General features: G+C 45.6%; 1 protein-coding gene across 1 annotated transcript in view; it reads left to right on the forward strand.

The window, feature by feature from the left end:
- Positions 1-16869: 16869 nt before the first annotated feature.
- LOC309569234 (tyrosinase-like) overlaps positions 16870-18005 on the forward strand; it is a gene marked incomplete at its 3' end in the record, with an annotated part of 306707 nt that continues 305571 nt past the window's right edge. Inside the window, exon 1 of the mRNA XM_082274986.1 lies at positions 16870-16966. The remainder of the gene's footprint in view (positions 16967-18005) is intronic.

Genomic DNA, 18005 nt, shown 5'->3' on the forward strand with positions numbered 1-18005 from the left:
CGTTTACTAACAAAGGGAAAGATTTTTGTCATTTTTTTTTTTAACGCGTAATGGCGGCAATCTGCAATTTTTTTTGAGGGACTGCGACATTGCGGCGGACATATCGGACCCTTGACTGACATTTTTGACACTTTTGGGGTTACCAGTGACATTACTACAGTAATCAGTGCTATACATATGCACTGTTACTGTAAAAATGACACTGGCAGGGAAGGGGTTAATTTTTATTGGAGAGGGAGGGGTTAATGTATGCCTGGTGCTTACTAACGTGTGTGGGGGGAGGTGACTGAGTGAGTCATGGACAGATCGGATGTTCTGCTATGCTGAACACTCCGATCTGTCACTGCCTGTCACTTAGGAGATCCGCCCGCTTGTGTTTACACAGGCGGGCGGATCTCCACACTAGATCCCCGATGATCGGGGAAGAGCGGCGGCGATCGCCGCTGCTCCTCCCCTGGCCAGACTCCCGCTGTGACTGAAAACAGCGGGAGCGAGCCTCCGGCGGTGCAGGCGCGCCGCCGAGAAAGGAGAGTGTTGTAACGCTCCTGCGTTTTATGTATAATGTGGATTTACAGCTGCAGAAATATTCCACTTCAGTAGTCATGTAGAGAAACGCTGAGACACCAATCCCAACTCCCAAGACTCATTATGTATGGATAGTCTCAATTCAGCAAGTAAATACACACACTCAATAAGATGTTCCTAGAGTGACTTATATGTATAGTAATAAAGTGATGATAGGCTGAAGAGACAGGTTGGGTAGAGGTGGTAGATGACAGACACTTGAAAGGAATGTTCTTGAAAGTAAGATAGTAGCAGATGGGATGCAGATATGTTTAGCAATCATGTATGGTAGCAGATGATAGAGTAGCAGGTGAACATACAGGATAGACCAACCCAGTGCAAGAGCAGATGGTATTAGGCTCAAGAGCTAGCAATCTTAGTTAGTGCAGATGTAGTAATAGTCCTTAGTATGCAGAGCTAGATAGTGTAAGCTTTAGTATGAAGGTTATAGAGGTTTCCCCTGTGGGGTACTTATCACTAGTAGCAATGTAGTAGAGGAGAGGTTCGACAAGAGCGGATGATCCGGTAACGGGATACAGGGATCAGCAGCGTGGTTCCGATAGCGAGGTATGCTTGCAAGCATGAGAGCTTCAAGGCAGATTATGCGGCGTTGAACGAACATGTGAGTGAGACCGCCGGAGGTTGAAATAGCCGCTCCAACGGCGCTCAGTGATGACAGCATCGGTCTTAAAGGTGTATGCGCACCTTACCAAAAGAGAATGGTGGGGCGCATACACTTAGGAAAAGTGGAATTAGGGTACCAAAGGTACCAGAACATTACAAGTGTCTGACGACGTAGTACTACGTCGTCAGACGATAACGAGCCACTCTGCCACAGTAATATTACTGCAGGCAGACGGCAAGTTGTTAAGACCGGAAGGATTTGCCCCCTTAATGACCAGGCCACTTTTTTCCACTTGGCACTGCGTGATTTTAACTGACAATTACGCAGTCATGCAATGCTGTACCCAAACAAAATTTACATCCTTTTTTTCCCACAAATAGAGCTTTCTCTTGGTGGTATTTAATCACCTGTGCGATTTTTATTTTTTGCGCTATAAAAAAGAAAACAGAGTGACAATTCTGAAAAAAAAAAAATATTTTTCACATTCTGCTATATACCCTTTCAAAAAAAAAATTAAAATTAAAAAATAAAAATGTTTTAACATTTTAGGCCAATTTGTTTTCTGCTACATATTTTTGGTAAAAAAAAATCGCAATAAGCGCAAAAGTTATTGCTTCTTCTAACTACGGGAAAAATTTATGTCATTTTTATTGTTTTTATTTTTACCAGTAATGGCGGCGATCTGTGATTTTTTTTGCGGGACTGCAACATTACATCGGACAGATCAGACCCTTGTATATATACAATAAGTCGCGCTAAATGATAATAGAACAAATAAATGTCCAATAAATTGCAAAAAAAAGGTCCCAAATTAATGAACGTGGATAATGAAGAAATGATGGTTGGAATCTTGATCAGCACACAAATATTCTAGATTCCCTTAGGAAATGCGCTTACCAGACAGGTAATTCAAGATCGCAAATTTCATATGCTTAGGATGACTCGATTGCATAGATTCCAACGTTGAAGTACTCGATAAGTGGTGTCATAAATCATATAGAAAAAAGGAAAAACACTCCATAGCGTGATACCGTAAAAAAATAGTTAAATCATTTTCCCTATAGAAAATACAAAAAATCATTGACAAGACATATGCTTAACGCCGCTAAATCCCTCATCCCAATACATTGGAATACAAAAGTGGCCCCCACTAGGGTTGAGCGAACACCTAGATGTCCGTGTTCGACGGGTTCGGCCGAACTTTAAAAAAAAGTCCGGGTCCGTGTCCCGGACTTTTACCGAACTTTTCCCGGACACCGAACCCCATTGAAGTCAATGGGGACCCGAACTTTAAGGCACTAAAATGGCTCTAAAACACCAAAGGAAAGGGCTAGAGTGCTGCAAATGGCAGCAAAACGTAATTAAGAGCATGGCAAGTGCTCTGCAAACAAATGTGGATAGGGAAATAACTTAAAACAACAAAAAAAAACAGAAAAATAAAACAATGTTCTTCTTCATCTCTGAAGGACGAGGCCCATATGGAGTAGGAGGGAGGTTGAGGTGGTGGTGGATGTGGCGGTGACATAGGCGTGCGCACAGGGTGTGCTGGGTGTGCCTGGGCACACCCTAATCACCTAGGGCACATAGCATTGCCAGTGAGGAGATGGGAAAGATCTCCCTGGGACCTGCTCTGCTCTATTTCTCCTTGCCTACAGGTACATGGCCCCGATACATTACTCTCCCTGCTGGCAAACACATGCATGTGTATTTCAACTTTGGGGTGCACACCTTAATGCAATAGGCTGCGCACACCTATGGGCGGTGTAGGTGGAAGCGGCGGTGGAGGAGGACCAGGGCCGGATTAACAGCATCATGGGCTTGGTGCTGAGGATTTTGAAGGGCCTTAGGGCCGTGCCTTGCCATGCACCCAGAGGAGGAAGGGTGCAGCCATGCATGCCTAATTCAACATGGGATGCTGTCTCTGAAGCCCATAAACACATCCATGCATCGCCAACTGTCCCTCCTTGTCCGGCCTTCGCGCTGTGTGGGGAGGTTCTGAGGGTGCTGCCTGGGGAAGTGAGCATAGAAGCTAGACTTCTGTGTTTACAAGTGACAGAAGAGCGGTAACAGTGAATATGGCCAACCCGGGGGCCTATATAAAAGGTAGGGGCCTGGAGCTGCAGCTCCAATAGCCCCTACATTAATCTGGCCCTGAGGAGGAGGACGAGGTAGCCAACACTGCTTCTTTTCACAAATTTTAAATGAGGGTACACCCCAAAAGAGTGAGAAAGAGCAAAAATGGAACAATGGGTGGGTAAGGTCGGTATCCATTGCTATTCTGCACAAGGTACGGAAAAGTCCCGTGGGATCCATGCCTGGTTCATTTTAATGAACGTGAGCTTGTCCACATTGTCTCTGGACAGGCGGCTGCGCTTGTCTGTTATAACGCCCCCAGCCGTGCTAAATACCCGTTCAGATAATACACTGGCTGCAGGGCACGCCAGCACCTCCAAGGCGTAAAGGGCAAGCTCAGGCCATGTGCCCAATTTGGAGACCCAGAAGTTGAAGGGGGCAGACCCGTCATTCACTACATGTAGGCGTGTGCACACATACTGCTCCACCATGTTGGTAAAATGCTGCCTCCTGCTAAGACGTTCCATCTGAGCTGCTGGTGCTGCTGTTTGTTGTGGCGTGCTGACAAAGCTTTTCCACATTTCGGCCATGCTAACCCTGCCTTCTGAGGTGCTGGCGGTGCCCTGGTTGCGTTGGCGACCTCCTCCTCCTCCTCCTCTGCCTTGTGCTTCCACTGTGGCCCCGCTGTCAGATGGGAATGCCAGCAGCATGGCGTCTACCAGCGTGCGCTTGTACTCGCGCATCTTGCGATCGCGCTCCAGTGAGTGAATTAAGGACGGTACGTTGTCCTTGTAACGGGGATCCAGCAGCGTGGCCACCCAGTAATCAGCACAAGTTAGAATGTGGGCAACTCGGCGGTCGTTGTGGAGACACTGCAGCATGTAATCGCTCATGTGTGCCAGGCTGCCCAGAGGCAACGAAAGGCTGTCCTCTGTGGGAGGTGTATGGTCCGTGTCCTCTGTATCCCCCCAGCCACGCACCAGTGATGGCCATGAGCTGGCCTGGGTGCCACCCTGCTGTGAACATGGTTCCATCTCCTCCTCCAGCTCCTCCTCCTCCTCATCCTCCTCATCCTCCAGAACTGTGCCCCTGCTGGACAATTGCGTCCCTGGCGTTTGCGTGTGCAGGAACCCACCCTCGGAGCCCCTTGCGAATGACTGCCCTGAAAGCCTTGGAAATGTTACCTCTTCATCCTCCTCCTCCTCCTCATCCTGTGCCACATCCTCTTCCATCATCGCCCGAATTGTTTTTTCAAGGAGGCATAGAAGTGGGATAGTTAAGCTGAGAACGGCGTCATTGCCACTGGCCATGTTGGTGGAGTACTCAAAACAGCGCAACAAGGCACACAGGTCTCGCATGGAGGCCCAGTTATTGGTGGTGAAGTGGTGCTGTTCCGCAGAGCGACTCACGCGTGCGTGCTGCAGCTGAAACTCCACTATGGCCTGCTGCTGCTCGCACAGTCTTTCCAGCATGTGCAAGGTGGAGTTCCACCTTGTGGGCACGTCACATATGAGGCGGTGAGCGGGAAGGCCGAAGTTACGCTGCAGCGCTGCCAGGCGAGCAGCAGCAGGGTGAGAACGCCGAAAGTGCGCACAAACGGCCCGCACTTTCTGCAGCAGCTCTGACATATCGGGGTAGTTTTTAAGGAACCTCTGCACCACCAAATTCAGCACATGCGCCAGGCAAGGGATGTGCGTCAAACCGGCTAGGCCCAGAGCTGCTATGAGATTTCGCCCGTTATCGCACACCACCAGGCCGGGCTTGAGGCTCGCTGGCAGCAACCACTCATTTGTCTGCTGTTCCATGCTCCTCCACAACTCCTGCGCGGTGTGTGGTTTGTCCCCCAAACAGGCAAGTTGTAAAACTGCCTGCTGTCGTTTACCCCTGGCCGTGCTGAAGTTGGTGGTGAAGGTGTTACGCTGTCCGGATGAGGAGGCGGTAGAGGATGAGGAAGCGGAGTAGGAGGAGTTAGGAACAGGAGGCAAACTGAAGCGCCCTGCAATCCTCGGTGGTGGAAGGACATGCGCCAAATTGCTATCCGCCTCAGGCCCATCCGCCACTGCATTTACCCAGTGTGCCGTTAGGGAGATATAACGCCCCTGACCGTGCTTACTGGTCCACGTATCCGTAGTTAGGTGGACCTTGGCACAGATGGCGTTGCGCAGTGCACACCTGATTTTTTCCCCCACTTGGTTGTGCAGGGAAGGGATGGCTTGCCTGGAAAAGTAGTGGCGGCTGGGCACGACGTACTGTGGGACAGCCACCGACATAAGGTTTTTAAAACTGTGCGTCTCCACCAGACGGAATGACAGCATTTCAAAGGCCAATAATTTTGAAATGCTGGCATTCAGGGCCAGGGATCGCGGGTGGGTAGGGGGGTACTTCCTCTTCCTCTCAAGTGTTTGGGAGATGGAAAGCTGAACGCTTCCACGGGACATTGTGGAGATGGTTGTTGGTGACCCAGGTGGTGGTGTTGCTGACAGATCGTCTGTTTGCGGGGTGGCAGGTGCCGGTATCACTACAGATGTGGCTGGAGCGGCCGAGACTGCAGCAGAAGAGGAAGCAGGATGAGCCAGAGACGTTTCTTGGTTTTGAAGGTGTGTACTCCACTGCAGCTCGTGCTTTGCACTTAGATGCCTGATCATGCAGGTTGTGCTCAGGTTGAGAAGGTTCATGCCTCGCTTCAAGCTCTGATTGCACAGGGTGCAAACCACTCGTGTCCTGTCATCAGCACATTTTCTAAAGAACTTCCACGCTAGAGAACTCCTTTGAGCTGACTTTGGTGCGCTCGTTCCCTTGCTGCGTTGGGCAGTAGCGGGCGTAGTGTCTAGGGCACGGCCGCTCCGCTTCTGCACCCTGCTCCCTCTTCTGCTGTGCTGGTGGCTCTGTGCGACCACCGCCTCTTCCTCCAAACTACTCAGTTCACCTGCATGACGTTCATTCCATGTGGGGTCGAGGACCTCATCGTCCTCCACATCATCTTCCACCCAGTCTTCACCCCTGCCCTCCTTGTCGGTCTCCACAATGCTGAACGCCGCAGCAGTTGGCACCTGCGTTTCGTCATCATCGGAGACGTGCTGCGATGATCCTTGCATGTACTCATCTTGAGAAATAAGTGGTTGGGCATCGCTGCACTCAATCTCTTCCACTTCTGGGGCAGGGCTAGGTGGATGGCCCTGGGAAACCCTGCTGACAGAGTCCTCAAAAAGAATAAGAGACTGCTGTATGGCTTGGGGCTCAGACTGCTGGCCTGATTTGCAAGGGGGTGAGGTGAAAGACGGTTGGACATTGGCTGCAGGTGCCAACTCTGACCTTTCTGCAGTAGACTGGGTGGGAGACAATGTGAAGGAACTGGAGGCACTGTCAGCAGCAAACCAATCTACTATCGCCTCAACTTGTTCTGGCCTCATCACTTCTAGGGGCGTTTGATGCCCTACCAAATACTGATGCAGGTTCTGTCGCCTACTCACACTTGAGGAAGGTGTTTCACTTGTGCGTGTAGCTGGCACAGATCGACCATGTCCTCTCCTTGCAACAGGAGCTCTACCAGCAGCACCACGACCCAGGCCACGGCCCTTATTTGACGGTCTCCTCATATTTCTGTAATTTAAGATCTTGCCCTAGAAAGGTTTTTATTGAATAGCGGAATAGAAAATATGATCCAAAAAAAGTGTATGTATATCACACGTACACAACCACACTAGGCCCCAATTACTATTGTTTGTACCCCTAAAAGGCTAGGAGTAGGGGGAGTATGGAACAGGCAGCACCCTCAAACCTTCAGAAGTATGAGATGAACCCCAACAACTTGGAAAGGTGGATCTCTCTCACACGTACCGACACAGACTATCCCGCAATTCAATTGATCCTCAAAGGTTTTTATTGAATAGCGGAATAGGAAATATGATCAAAAAAAGTGTATGTATCTCGCACGTACACAACCACACTAGGCCCCAATTACTATTGTTTGTACCCCTAAAAGGCTAGATGAGGAGTAGGGGGGGTATGGAACAGGCAGCACCCTCAAACCTTCAGAAGTATGAGATGAACCCCAACAACTTGGAAAGGTGGATCTCTCTCACACGTACCGACACAGACTATCCCCCAATTTAACTGATCCCCAAAGGTTTTTGATTAAATAGCGGAATAGAAAATATGATCCCAAAAAAGTGTATGTATATCACACGTACACAACCACACTAGGCCCCAATTACTATTGTTTGTACCCCTAAAAGGCTAGGAGTAGGGGGAGTATGGAACAGGCAGCACCCTCAAACCTTCAGAAGTATGAGATGAACCCCAACAACTTGGAAAGGTGGATCTCTCTCACACGTACCAACACAGACTATCCCCCAATTTAACTGATCCCCAAAGGTTTTTGATTAAATAGCGGAATAGAAAATATGATCCCAAAAAAGTGTATGTATATCACACGTACACAACCACACTAGGCCCCAATTACTATTGTTTGTACCCCTAAAAGGCTAGGAGTAGGGGGAGTATGGAACAGGCAGCACCCTCAAACCTTCAGAAGTATGAGATGAACCCCAACAACTTGGAAAGGTGGATCTCTCTCACACGTACCAACACAGACTATCCCCCAATTTAACTGATCCCCAAAGGTTTTTGATTAAATAGCGGAATAGAAAATATGATCCCAAAAAAGTGTATGTATATCACACGTACACAACCACACTAGGCCCCAATTACTATTGTTTGTACCCCTAAAAGGCTAGGAGTAGGGGGAGTATGGAACAGGCAGCACCCTCAAACCTTCAGAAGTATGAGATGAACCCCAACAACTTGGAAAGGTGGATCTCTCTCACACGTACCAACACAGACTATCCCCCAATTTAACTGATCCCCAAAGGTTTTTGATTAAATAGCGGAATAGAAAATATGATCCCAAAAAAGTGTATGTATATCACACGTACACAACCACACTAGGCCCCAATTACTATTGTTTGTACCCCTAAAAGGCTAGGAGTAGGGGGAGTATGGAACAGGCAGCACCCTCAAACCTTCAGAAGTATGAGATGAACCTCAACAACTTGGAAAGGTGGATCTCTCTCACACGTACCAACACAGACTATCCCCCAATTTAACTGATCCCCAAAGGTTTTTGATTAAATAGCGGAATAGAAAATATGATCCCAAAAAAGTGTATGTATATCACACGTACACAACCACACTAGGCCCCAATTACTATTGTTTGTACCCCTAAAAGGCTAGATGAGGAGTAGGGGGGGTATGGAACAGGCAGCACCCTCAAACCTTCAGAAGTATGAGATGAACCCCAACAACTTGGAAAGGTGGATCTCTCTCACACGTACCGACACAGACTATCCCGCAATTCAATTGATCCTCAAAGGTTTTTATTGAATAGCGGAATAGGAAATATGATCAAAAAAAGTGTATGTATCTCGCACGTACACAACCACACTAGGCCCCAATTACTATTGTTTGTACCCCTAAAAGGCTAGATGAGGAGTAGGGGGGGTATGGAACAGGCAGCACCCTCAAACCTTCAGAAGTATGAGATGAACCCCAACAACTTGGAAAGGTGGATCTCTCTCACACGTACCGACACAGACTATCCCGCAATTCAATTGATCCTCAAAGGTTTTTATTGAATAGCGGAATAGGAAATATGATCAAAAAAAGTGTATGTATCTCGCACGTACACAACCACACTAGGCCCCAATTACTATTGTTTGTACCCCTAAAAGGCTAGATGAGGAGTAGGGGGGGTATGGAACAGGCAGCACCCTCAAACCTTCAGAAGTATGAGATGAACCCCAACAACTTGGAAAGGTGGATCTCTCTCACACGTACCGACACAGACTATCCCGCAATTCAATTGATCCTCAAAGGTTTTTATTGAATAGCGGAATAGGAAATATGATCAAAAAAAGTGTATGTATCTCGCACGTACACAACCACACTAGGCCCCAATTACTATTGTTTGTACCCCTAAAAGGCTAGATGAGGAGTAGGGGGGGTATGGAACAGGCAGCACCCTCAAACCTTCAGAAGTATGAGATGAACCCCAACAACTTGGAAAGGTGGATCTCTCTCACACGTACCAACACAGACTATCCCCCAATTTAACTGATCCCCAAAGGTTTTTGATTAAATAGCGGAATAGAAAATATGATCCCAAAAAAGTGTATGTATATCACACGTACACAACCACACTAGGCCCCAATTACTATTGTTTGTACCCCTAAAAGGCTAGGAGTAGGGGGGGTATGGAACAGGCAGCACCCTCAAACCTTCAGAAGTATGAGATGAACCCCAACAACTTGGAAAGGTGGATCTCTCTCACACGTACCAACACAGACTATCCCCCAATTTAACTGATCCCCAAAGGTTTTTGATTAAATAGCGGAATAGAAAATATGATCCCAAAAAAGTGTATGTATATCACACGTACACAACCACACTAGGCCCCAATTACTATTGTTTGTACCCCTAAAAGGCTAGGAGTAGGGGGGGTATGGAACAGGCAGCACCCTCAAACCTTCAGAAGTATGAGATGAACCCCAACAACTTGGAAAGGTGGATCTCTCTCACACGTACCAACACAGACTATCCCCCAATTTAACTGATCCCCAAAGGTTTTTGATTAAATAGCGGAATAGAAAATATGATCCCAAAAAAGTGTATGTATATCACACGTACACAACCACACTAGGCCCCAATTACTATTGTTTGTACCCCTAAAAGGCTAGGAGTAGGGGGAGTATGGAACAGGCAGCACCCTCAAACCTTCAGAAGTATGAGATGAACCCCAACAACTTGGAAAGGTGGATCTCTCTCACACGTACCAACACAGACTATCCCCCAATTTAACTGATCCCCAAAGGTTTTTGATTAAATAGCGGAATAGAAAATATGATCCCAAAAAAGTGTATGTATATCACACGTACACAACCACACTAGGCCCCAATTACTATTGTTTGTACCCCTAAAAGGCTAGGAGTAGGGGGAGTATGGAACAGGCAGCACCCTCAAACCTTCAGAAGTATGAGATGAACCTCAACAACTTGGAAAGGTGGATCTCTCTCACACGTACCAACACAGACTATCCCCCAATTTAACTGATCCCCAAAGGTTTTTGATTAAATAGCGGAATAGAAAATATGATCCCAAAAAAGTGTATGTATATCACACGTACACAACCACACTAGGCCCCAATTACTATTGTTTGTACCCCTAAAAGGCTAGATGAGGAGTAGGGGGGGTATGGAACAGGCAGCACCCTCAAACCTTCAGAAGTATGAGATGAACCCCAACAACTTGGAAAGGTGGATCTCTCTCACACGTACCGACACAGACTATCCCGCAATTCAATTGATCCTCAAAGGTTTTTATTGAATAGCGGAATAGGAAATATGATCAAAAAAAGTGTATGTATCTCGCACGTACACAACCACACTAGGCCCCAATTACTATTGTTTGTACCCCTAAAAGGCTAGATGAGGAGTAGGGGGGGTATGGAACAGGCAGCACCCTCAAACCTTCAGAAGTATGAGATGAACCCCAACAACTTGGAAAGGTGGATCTCTCTCACACGTACCGACACAGACTATCCCGCAATTCAATTGATCCTCAAAGGTTTTTATTGAATAGCGGAATAGGAAATATGATCAAAAAAAGTGTATGTATCTCGCACGTACACAACCACACTAGGCCCCAATTACTATTGTTTGTACCCCTAAAAGGCTAGATGAGGAGTAGGGGGGGTATGGAACAGGCAGCACCCTCAAACCTTCAGAAGTATGAGATGAACCCCAACAACTTGGAAAGGTGGATCTCTCTCACACGTACCGACACAGACTATCCCGCAATTCAATTGATCCTCAAAGGTTTTTATTGAATAGCGGAATAGGAAATATGATCAAAAAAAGTGTATGTATCTCGCACGTACACAACCACACTAGGCCCCAATTACTATTGTTTGTACCCCTAAAAGGCTAGATGAGGAGTAGGGGGGGTATGGAACAGGCAGCACCCTCAAACCTTCAGAAGTATGAGATGAACCCCAACAACTTGGAAAGGTGGATCTCTCTCACACGTACCAACACAGACTATTCCCCAATTTAACTGATCCCCAAAGGTTTTTGATTAAATAGCGGAATAGAAAATATGATCCCAAAAAAGTGTATGTATATCACACGTACACAACCACACTAGGCCCCAATTACTATTGTTTGTACCCCTAAAAGGCTAGGAGTAGGGGGGGGTATGGAACAGGCAGCACCCTCAAACCTTCAGAAGTATGAGATGAACCCCAACAACTTGGAAAGGTGGATCTCTCTCACACGTACCAACACAGACTATCCCCCAATTTAACTGATCCCCAAAGGTTTTTGATTAAATAGCGGAATAGAAAATATGATCCCAAAAAAGTGTATGTATATCACACGTACACAACCACACTAGGCCCCAATTACTATTGTTTGTACCCCTAAAAGGCTAGGAGTAGGGGGGGTATGGAACAGGCAGCACCCTCAAACCTTCAGAAGTATGAGATGAACCCCAACAACTTGGAAAGGTGGATCTCTCTCACACGTACCAACACAGACTATCCCCCAATTTAACTGATCCCCAAAGGTTTTTGATTAAATAGCGGAATAGAAAATATGATCCCAAAAAAGTGTATGTATATCACACGTACACAACCACACTAGGCCCCAATTACTATTGTTTGTACCCCTAAAAGGCTAGGAGTAGGGGGAGTATGGAACAGGCAGCACCCTCAAACCTTCAGAAGTATGAGATGAACCCCAACAACTTGGAAAGGTGGATCTCTCTCACACGTACCAACACAGACTATCCCCCAATTTAACTGATCCCCAAAGGTTTTTGATTAAATAGCGGAATAGAAAATATGATCCCAAAAAAGTGTATGTATATCACACGTACACAACCACACTAGGCCCCAATTACTATTGTTTGTACCCCTAAAAGGCTAGGAGTAGGGGGGGTATGGAACAGGCAGCACCCTCAAACCTTCAGAAGTATGAGATGAACCCCAACAACTTGGAAAGGTGGATCTCTCTCACACGTACCAACACAGACTATCCCCCAATTTAACTGATCCCCAAAGGTTTTTGATTAAATAGCGGAATAGAAAATATGATCCCAAAAAAGTGTATGTATATCACACGTACACAACCACACTAGGCCCCAATTACTATTGTTTGTACCCCTAAAAGGCTAGGAGTAGGGGGAGTATGGAACAGGCAGCACCCTCAAACCTTCAGAAGTATGAGATGAACCCCAACAACTTGGAAAGGTGGATCTCTCTCACACGTACCAACACAGACTATCCCCCAATTTAACTGATCCCCAAAGGTTTTTGATTAAATAGCGGAATAGAAAATATGATCCCAAAAAAGTGTATGTATATCACACGTACACAACCACACTAGGCCCCAATTACTATTGTTTGTACCCCTAAAAGGCTAGGAGTAGGGGGAGTATGGAACAGGCAGCACCCTCAAACCTTCAGAAGTATGAGATGAACCCCAACAACTTGGAAAGGTGGATCTCTCTCACACGTACCAACACAGACTATCCCCCAATTTAACTGATCCCCAAAGGTTTTTGATTAAATAGCGGAATAGAAAATATGATCCCAAAAAAGTGTATGTATATCACACGTACACAACCACACTAGGCCCCAATTACTATTGTTTGTACCCCTAAAAGGCTAGATGAGGAGTAGGGGGAGTATGGAACAGGCAGCACCCTCAAACCTTCAGTATGAGATTGTGTTCACTGTACCCCACAAAGATTGAGTTCACTGCACCCCACAATGATTGTGTTCACTGCACCCCACAAAGATTGTGTTCACTGCACCTCACAAAGATTGTGTTCACTGTACCCCCCAAAGATTGTGTTCACTGCACCCCACAAAGATTCTGTTCACTGTACCCCACAAAGATTGTGTTCACTGCACCCCAAAAAGATTGTGTTCACTGCACCCCAAAAAGGATGTTGTTCACTGCACCCCAAAAAGGATGTTGTTCACTCCACCCCAAAAAGATTGTGTTCACTGCACCCCACAAAGATTGTGTTCACTGCACCCCAAAAAGATTGTGTTCACTGCACCCCAAAAATGATTTTGTTCACTGCACCCCAAAAAGGATTTTGTTCACTGCACCCCAAAAAGGATGTTGTTCACTCCACCCCAAAAAGATTGTGTTCACTGCACCCCAAAAAGATTGTGTTCACTGCACCCCACAAAGGATTTTGTTCACTGCACCCCAAAAAGATTGTGTTCACTGCACCCCAAAAAGGATGTTGTTCACTGCACCCCAAAAAGGATTTTGTTCACTGCACCCCAAAAAGATTGTGTTCACTGCACCCCACAAAGGATTTTGTTCACTGCACCCCACAAAGATTGTGTTCACTGCACACCAAAAAGGATTGTGTTCACTGCACCCCAAAAAGATTTTGTTCACTGCACCCCAAAAGATTGTGTTCACTGCAGCCCAAAAAGATTGTGTTCACAGCCCAAAAAGATTGTGTTCACTGCAGCCCAAAAAGATTGTGTTCACTGCAGCCCAAAAAGATTGTGTTCACTGCAGCCCAAAAAGATTGTGTTCACTGCAGCTCACACACAGAAAAATGGATGTGGATCACTGACACCTGCCTATCTCCAATCCCACACCACACAGCAATATCGATTGTAGTTTGTAGAACACAGTTTCCCTAAAATTCAGCAGACTCTGTCCCTAACAGGATTGAGAAGAGATCGTAGATCAGGATTGAGTGCAGACCCCACCCCCCACACAGCAATATCGATTGTAGTTTGTAGAAGACACTGACCCTATATAATTCAGCAGACTCTATCCCTAAAATGCCTACAACTCGCCCTGCCTAAACACTCCGACCTGTCCCTCAATTCTATCCGGACACAAATGGTTTTTTCCTGCCTATCTTTCCCTAATCAGCAGCCAGCACGTTGATGTGTGCTCTGTCCCTGAATCTAAGCAGCATAATGACGCCGCTGCGGCTGCCTCGAACTTATAAAGACTTGGTCACATGCTTCAGACGGCCAATCACAGCTACTGAGACATTTGCAGGCATGGCTGGGATGGCTTAAGGCACACCAGTTAAACGATTGTTGATTGGCTGTTGAAAGCCCGCCATGAAAAGAGCGCCAAAGCATGCAAAACCCGGAAATAAAACGACCGAACACGGATTTTTACCCGAACATACAGTAAAGTGTCCGTGTCCGTGTTCGGGTACAAAAAATCCAATTATTCGGTACGAACACGAATAATACAGTCCGTGTTCGCTCAACACTAGCCCCCACAACAAAAGATTGGCTGGACAGAATTGGCTACATATATGAGATGGAGGAGACTCTGGCTAGAAAACTGGAAAGAAACGATATTTTTCAAAAAATGTGGTCCCCCTGGAAAACATTCACGGTCTCATCAGAGTACAAAGACCTTATGGCAGCTCAATAAGACTCAAATAGGTCATTCACTTAAACTCAGGCACATTGACAACTTTTACCCCACCCCTATCCCCCATCCCTTTACCTTCCTACCCCGTCCCACTCTTCTATTATCTCTACTTCTCACTCCTTTATATTTCTTTTCATCTCTCATCTTTCTTTCTCTTTTTGCTCTGTTTTTCTTCATTATACAGGCGAGCCACGTCACGTGACTCGTCTGTTGGACAATATCACAACAGTAACTGACTTACATTCCATCTTTATGGACTATATGCTTATAAAATTTATACGTTTGGAAATATATATGCAGGTCTATTTTCATTTATGCATCTCACACCTTCTCTTTGAGAATGGATTGTGGATACCTTATGTGAATGTTTCTTAGCCTTATTTGAATGTTACTGAACAAAATGTTTAAATTTGATATACACTTTACCATTGTAATGCATACTATTCCTTGTTTGTTCATTTTCACGAATAAAAGTTTTATATTGAGAAAAAAAAATAAAAAATAAATAAATAGTATTCAAACAATAAATTCCACCACCACATAGAAGTGCAGATATCCGTCACCAACTGTGAAGCTGCTTACCAGAACAATGTGAATCAAAAACATAGATAACTTCCCAATGGTGAGTGAGAGGAAAGGACCACCACCGACCATATAGCCTCTTACCAGATAGAAAAAAGAAAATCAGAGGATTCAGAAATAAAGGTTCCAGATACAGCTACTCCTCAGACTTGACACCCAAAGACACTCTGTGCCTCTTACCAGATCTCGGTTTCAGGTGCACAAGGATGTATTAACTCGATGCACTCCCCCAGCGTATGAACAGGCAGCCACAGGAACCAGATTGATGCTAACAATGTGTCAACATATATTCTCAAAAACCAGAGCCATGCCAGTAGGTGAACCGGACCAGTCCAGATAAAAGAGAGAAAGCGCCAATAGTGTGAAATCCTCAAAACAGATTTATTAGTAAAAAGAGGTACACTTACAAGTATAAACGGATTAAAACACAGGGAGGATGAAAGCCGCCGGCCGGACGGCAAAGCGCATCCGTTCCTTCCACACGCTTCCGGAGATGACGTCAGCACGCCGTGACCTAACGGCGTTTCGTCCAAGAAGACGTTATCAAAGGTGACCCTTGACTGACATTTTTGACACTTTTCGAGGGGACCAGTGACATTACTACAGTAATCAGTGCTAAAAATATGCACTGTCACTGTAATAATGACACTGGCAGGGAAGGGGTTAACACTGTGGGTGATCAAGGGGTTAAATGTGAGCCTAGGGGAGTGATTCTAACTGTGGGGGGACATGGCTTGTGAAATTACCATAGAGACCTGTGTTCCTATATAGAAGGATCACAGGCGCTCTGTGATCATTCCAGGGAGAAGAACGGTCAGCTGTGTTTACAACAGCTGACCGTTCTTCTCTCTCAGCGGGGAACAATCGCGGGTGTCAGGCGGCAATTGGAGCCCCCTAGCCTCCTGCTCATGAGCGCCGTACAGTTATGGTGATTTGCCTGGGAGCGGCTGCCTGCCGCAGTTCATCTGCGGTTGTAAAGCTGTTAAGAATCTTCAAGCAGACTCTTAAACTTTATATGGAATTACAGACAACATAGGGTACCTCGCTCTACACTCTTTGCCTTTTGGAATGAGGGGAGCCTAGCTTTCCCCAACCTCATACATAATTATCATGCTGCCCAATTACGAGCCATTGCCTCATGGGTCACACTTCCGGCGTATAACCGCTGGACACAAATCTCTATCTGTTTTTGTATGATTAAATTTAAAACTTTAATAAAAATTGTCAATTATATTAAAAAAAAAAAAAAAGGGCTCATCCATGTATCTGCAGCCGCTTGCAGACACCCTTGACCTGCATGTATAATGTTACAACATAAATCAACTTGAGTTCTACTGGACATCGTTTTACACAAATAAACCTTTCTAGCAAATTTAAACTAAGTTCAATGATTTGCTTACACTACAGTATGTAAAAAAAAGTTAACAGTCTCCTTTCTGAATGAAATACGTTCTTTTTATTGGCTACATTGGATTTTAGGTAGCATTGTCACACCTTTTCTGGGATGTATTTTCTATCTATGGTAATTTTCTGACTTTATAAGCTGATGCATAAAGAAGAAATCCTCAGAGTTATATCCATATTAACAAGAAATCTTTCATCCTGACAGAGAAGACGTCCATCCCAGACACAAGTAAGTTTTATTTTTATTTTTTGCCATGGCAATATTGCCATGTTCTTAATGGGTTGGTTCACCTTATCGCAAAACAATGAAAAGGTGAAATAAAGCCATCCATACACAGTTACAGACTGAACTAAAAAAAAAAAAAAATTTACCTATTTCTCATTCCTGCTATACAGCCTTGATGGGCAAATCTCCTGCTGTCCCTATTGCATTCTGATGGCTGTCACCAATGTCGGAACACCTAAGCAGTGGCTGTACCTTGGGTTCCCCAAGGCTCTGTTCTTGGACCCCTTCTCTTCTTTATCCACACCTCCTCCCTTGGTCACTTGATAACTGCCCCTTTCAATACCATCTATAGTAAACAAGCAAAAAAATTTGGGGGAGCATACCCATGTATTTCTAAAGCTGGTGCAGCTATGAACCAAAAGACATGTATATTAAAAAAGAATAGCGCACACATGCAAAAGAAATTACCAAATTTGAAGACAATCCATAAATAAAAATGGGGATTTGGTCCCACCATATGGCCATATAGTGCTCAAGCCCACCACTACGTCAAAGTTTTTTTTTTTAATATACATGTCTTTTGGTTCATAGCTGCACCAGCTTTAGAAATACATGGGTATGCTCCCCCAAATTTTTTTGCTTGTTTATTATGTATTCGGTCTGACCAGACTACCGAGGTTGAGCAGCCCACCCCCCCCCCCCCCCCACACACCTGTACTCCATCAGTGTCCACTATCAAGTGGATATAGGAGGAGTCCCCTGTAGTGCATTTGCACATCTTTCCCAGCAAGGAGTGTTGTCTCCCAGGGTTAGAAAGGCTGGATTCACCCCTTTTTCATGGATAGTGTAGGACCCACTGATAATGGGGTACTTTAACGTAGTGGTGGGCTTGAGCACTATATGGCCTTATGGTGGACCAAATCCCCATTTTTATTTATGGATTGTCTTCAAATTTGGTAATTTCTTTTGCATGTGTGCGCTATTCTTTTTTAATATACATGTCTTTTGGCTCATAGCTGCACCAGCTTTAGAAATACATGGG

Source organism: Pelophylax lessonae (assembly GCF_965119305.1).
Source record: "Pelophylax lessonae genome assembly, chromosome: 13".
NCBI lineage: Eukaryota > Metazoa > Chordata > Amphibia > Anura > Ranidae > Pelophylax > Pelophylax lessonae.